Raw genomic sequence first — 5,933 nt, 5'->3', positions numbered from 1 at the left:
GAGAAATCTGAGAGGGGGCGAACGTCCCCGGTTACTGCGGATCTTTTTTTCTTTCGTCGGCCATTGAGTCGCTTGTCCCGTCGACTTGAGCGTTTCGCTTCCTTCTCCAGAGCCGAGTATCGTTGACGGGTTAAGACTTTGGCTCCTCTTGCTTTAGTTTGCTCTATCGCGGAATTGCCGTTTCTTCACTCTTCTATCGTCCTTCCATGATCTATTGTTTTCTCAGAGTACGCAGTTCGCCCAGATTATTCTCACTGGTAAGGGTATGCGATAACATATTTTTTCCTGACGAAACGAAACGAAACGAAATTAGAAATTTAATTGTTAGTTCGAAACAAAACGAAACGAAATTCAGATTTACTTCCGAGACTTCGAAACGAAACGAAATCGAGGTCCATTTGATTCGAAATTTTTCGAAACGAAACGAAATTTAATTTTTTTTCCGCGGAAATTTTGTTGAATAGTTTTTTTTCTGCAACCTTAGAAAACCAATTTTATTATTAATTTATCTATGGGGAGAATGTAGCTTAATTTTACAAAAGGACATTAGTAACAGATCAGCTTGGAACCTGTTAAACATTTTCAAAAGTATGCCCCTTACCATAAACAACGTAAAAATATTCATCGCTTAATATTTCCAACAGACCTCAGTAAAAATTAAAAAAAATAAAATGATTTTTTAACAGCAATCAACAGATTCAATGTGCCACCCCTCCATTTCTATTACCATCTTGAATGAAGTCTCCAGACAAATTGTCAACAAAATTCATGAACATGGTCTTTCCAACAGATCTTAGCAGAATGAAAGCTGTTGATTGCAGTTAAAAAATCGAAATTTTTTATTTTTACTGAGGTCTGCTGCAAATATAAAGCGAGCATTTTTTTGGTTAGGGTAAGGAGCATAATAATAGCCATGGGATGCGCTTACTTTAGCAACACCATCACGCTATCAGGCATTAGGTTACATTTGCCAAACGTCCCGGATTATGCGGGACAGTCCCGCCTGGCGCCCCGGAAACCGTTCCGCATTTCATGATCAATCTGTAAGGCCTGCGGATTGAATCCATTCCATCGGAAATGCAATATATAAAGAAATCTGTAACAGTTGAGGAGTTTGAGAAGTTGAGGATCTTGAAGGTCTACTGAAGTTATAAGATAAAGACAGCTCAGCAAAAAAAAAACATATCTCCGTAAAAAAAAATCTATTGTTATTTATTTGCTGATTCCCAGTAAATATTTGTCGTTTGACCGAAAGGGTCGATTGGCCGAAAGGGTTATTTGGCCGGAAGGGTCATTTGGCCGAAAGAGTCATTAGGCCGAAAGGGTCGATTGGCCGAAAAGGTCATTTGGCCGAAGGAGTCATTACGCCGAAAGGGTCATTTGGCCGAAGGAGTCATTAGGCCGAAAGGGTCATTTGCAAATGAGAAGTTAGGAGTAGTTCTTATTCTTCATTTCTAACTTCTCACTGTAAAAATTGAGGAACGCGAAATGTGTAGTAAGATGTCTCACTACTCACTTTTTACAGCAAGAAGAGTAAAATGAGGAGTGAGAAGTGAGACCTCTCACTTCTCACTCCTTATTTCTCACTTCTTACTGTGAAAAGTGAGTAGTGCGAAGTGGGTAGTGAGACGTCTCACTCCTCATTTCGCGATTTTCACTTTTTACAGTTAGAAGAGAAAAATTAGGATTGAGAAGTAAGACGTCTCATTCCTAATTTCTCACTTTTCAAATGACCCTTTCGGCCAAACGACTTTTTCAGCTAAACGACTCTTTCGGCTAAACGACTCTTTCGGCCAAATGAGCCTTTCGGCCAAATGACTTTCGGTCATATGGGTTTCGGCCGAATAGTTTTCGGCCAAACGACCCTTTCCCAAAGCTAGGACATGATGCTGTTTTGTTACTATTCAGTCGGTAGCTCTGGCGAGGTGGTCGTCAGTGTATCCAAATTAATTTCGTTTAGAATCTTCCATACAATATGTTTCAAAAACCAATGTTTATCTTCCTTCTATCCATTATTTATGTAAGAGAAGCGAAAGATTCAAACACAAAAGATTTCACTTGAAAAAATATGACTGATATATGATATGATAAAAAATGACAAAAAATAAATATAATGCTTAATATCAACACTTATAAATCTTTGCAGACCTTGAGAATAATGCAAATGCAGACATTTATGTTTATTGCTAAATAATAACTTTTAAAACCAGCAGCACGTTCAAACTAACAACAAACTGCCCTACGGAAGACGCACCGCACCGACACGATTGTGACAGAAAATCGGTACAATTTTGAAGCATCTGGATCTGCAGGATCTAGAAGATGTGAGAAAGTTTTAGATATAAATGATATACGGAATCAAAATTATCTGAAGATAAAAGTTTAGGTCATGACAATGATCTGCATCGGAAGGATCTGAATAAGTTCCAAAATCTGAAATAGATGAGATACCAGATGAGAATGTTCCAAATCTGGAGCCTTCTTAAATCTGCAAACATCTAAAAATCTGCTAAATCAGGGAAACTTCTGTAACATCACCATCTCCATTTCACTATTCTCAAACAATGGTTGCTGTAGCTGATTACTATCACGGAAAGCAGACAACACACAGTAGACCAGTGAGCAATATTTTGCTCATCGAAGAGTTTCCACAACTAGAGCATAGATCGAACAATCGCCTCATAGTACATTACATTTTACATTCACAACTCAGTTAACTTTAATAAAAATAGAGCATACCAAAACGATACAAATTATTTCTTCGTCACTGAACAATATTATATAAATCAACAGATAGGTATGCATAACATTTTATACTTGAACACTTTCAACAAATTATTGAACAGAAAAATTGTTTTAAGCTCTTTTAGTGGAATGTATTCAATCGTCTAAGACGAGTTTAGTACTTTCCATTTAATCCACTACGTTTTGTTATATTTTAAAACATTAAAGAAATTTTCAAGTGGAAATCTAAATGCATTTCTGTTGAAGATACAGGATTGTATTACACTAACGCCACAATCATGGGTCACACACTAATATGGTTTGATCAACGTGCAAAATGGAGTGACTAATAATTGTTACAAAGTGACCCACATAGTGTCCGTAATGAGATTTAGTAAAGGAATTTTTATATATAAATTTTTGAATAGAGTTTGAAAGCTGTATTCAGCGGCGCAGCCGAATTTTTTTATGATATGAAAATTAGAATTATTAAAAATTCATTTCGAAATTCCGCGAAATTCCGTTTAATTTCGTTAAAAGTATAATTTTTCAGCCGAAATTTTTGAAATTTAACGATACGAAACGAAATCAAAATATCAGATTTCGCCATATTCAAGTTCCGCGGAATTCCGCGGAATTTCGTTTCGAATGCCCTAAAACGAAATTTTTCGAAATACCGCATATGCTTACTCACTGGTAGCGAAGAAAGCATTCTTGATGGCGGTTCATTGGTCTTCCACGCTACCACCTTCCGGAATATCTGCAGCACGAGTCTCCAGTTTGCACATTTCACTCAGTATCAGCAAATCAATGCCAATTGATTCTCAATAAAATATTCACCGTTTCCATTCGCATTGTAAACTAGTTTGTTTTCAGGCACTCTTACTTCCAAAATTGACGCTGGCTGAATATTGCAATCTATCTCAAACATGCTCCGTTCTTCATCCTCGTCGCTAATTGTAGGAAGGAGGTTAAGTTGAACACTTTGGTCCACGTTGAGCTACTGATTTCATGTGAGGTCCTTTATGAAGAGGGATTCGATAATTAGATGAACCACATGAGGGAGAAGCCAGAGTAATCGCGACGCGACAGTGCAATTTGACAGTTCATTGATAACAATTGTTATTCTTTCACATGAATCGAGTCGCATCACACGTCGCATTAAAGTGCCCACCAGAGTAAACACGATGTGCGATGCGACGCGACGCGATTCACGCAAAAGAATAACAATTATTATCAATGAACTGTAAATTTGCACTGTCGCATCGCATCGCATCGCGCGGTCGCGTCAACTCTGGCTTGCCCCTAAAAGGGGTTGTCCATATACTACGTGGACAGTTTAGCGGGGGAGGGGTATGGCGAAAGTCCCCACAGTTCATACAAATTTTCCACGCTAGGGGATGGGAGTATTTTAAACTGATCAAAACGCAGACTGAACTGCACTAGTAATGTTCCAAGCTCTTTGGTGACCTTATCTTCCAGATCACGTAGGAACACCTCCACTCTCCAGTGGCTTGTCACTAGAAATAAAACTCATGTTCACCTTCCTGAACAATCTCCAGAAATCTTTAATAGTGGGATTTTCAAAGGAATTTCCCAAACAAAATCGGAGAAACTTCCTGATGAAAGTTTGAGGATTACCCCGAGATGGTTCCACAAACAAAAATTCCAAATATAAATCAATTGGCATATTGTTAGAACTATTTCCATCCCTTATCAGTCGGTGCAGCTTGAGGGCAAATAACTGGATCACTACCAAAAGATTGACTCTAGCCTCTATACTTCGCTCCAGACAAGATCTATTCCCCTTATCATATATCAGGAGAACTATTTACTTTCTCGGTGCATACTTGCCGCTTACTTCGCATCTCTTTGCCTCCAGATGCAGTGACATCAACTGGCGTGCGGAAGACAAGCGCCACTCATCACCGTACATGCACGGTCATTGTGTTATCAGGAGTAGTCCAGCACCACTGGTGTAGGAAGACAATACAAGTGCAGAGCGCTATCTCACCACAGATTTCCTAAAGCCGTGTGCTACTATACTCTGCTACATCATCTTCACGCTCATCCCCCACCGCAATGTCGCACATTGGGCGGATTGGGCTAACATAAGGGCTAGAATTCAAAACATTCAGCCATTAAAAGATCAATAGATGTTTACTTGGTTTGTAAAAAAGAATTTCAACTGCTATTAAGTTGACTATACATTTTCGCCATTAAATTAGCTCAAAGTCTTGTCGGTCATTTTCTGATTCCAGTACAAACGACCTTTCCCGTCAAAAATTGTTTCTCGTTTTATTGTCTCAGTCGATTCTTTGGCTTATTCAAGTTCAACTTTCCCACCCATATTTTTATAAGCCTATTACTATATTAAAAATCGAAAACAAAAACCAAAAACGTGTTACATGTGTAAACCGAAACATTCACAGCACTTCCTCAATTTTTTTTTTTTAAATTTTAAAAATACTTAGAGGCGTCAAAAAAATGGCTCCATTGGAAACGTTAACCATACTAATCGATTGAGCGAATAAAAATTTTTAACGGGAAGGGTCAATTGTCATTCTTTTTCCTTCTTCCTATACTCCATTGCACAGTGACGTCACGCACGACTTTTGACAGGTACTGGTCCTGTTGTTTACAGACGACTTTATTTTAATTTTGAGATACTTCTATCATTCTTTGGATTTTCTGATCGATAGTTACCTAAACTTATCGATAATTACCAATATTTGAATGCGGAATGTACAGAATGTCTTCAACATCGTGAAATATGCAGATTTAATTTGGAGAAAAAAAATTCTAAGTCCGAAACGTAAACAACAGGACCAGTACCTGTCAAAATAGTGAGGTTAGGTTTGCCGCGCGCAATGACCTATAAGTATTCTTCATATGAGAAACTTGTTAGACATATTTTCATACAAAACTGTCAAAACTGTATTTATTTATTTTTATGGTTGAGGATTTCGGCATTATTTTGAACACGTCAACTAATATGAACACGTGGCTAATATTCATATATTGAATCATAATGAAGAGAGAAAATTCGAGCATCTAAAAAAAAAAGTTGAAAATTTATGTGGGGTAGCAATCTTTTTTTTTTACCGATTTTGTCCACTTCCTCCAATGTGCACCGCCGCCAGCATCTTCAAACCATGTCGAGCAAATCCCTCCGGAGAGGCAGTAATTAAGTTATAAAAGAGACCAAA

Source organism: Armigeres subalbatus, chromosome 2 (genome assembly GCF_024139115.2).
Source record: "Armigeres subalbatus isolate Guangzhou_Male chromosome 2, GZ_Asu_2, whole genome shotgun sequence".
In the NCBI taxonomy this organism is placed as follows: Eukaryota; Metazoa; Arthropoda; class Insecta; order Diptera; family Culicidae; genus Armigeres; species Armigeres subalbatus.
The sequence above is the reverse complement of the archived record's forward strand: the minus strand, read 5'-3'. Positions refer to the sequence as shown.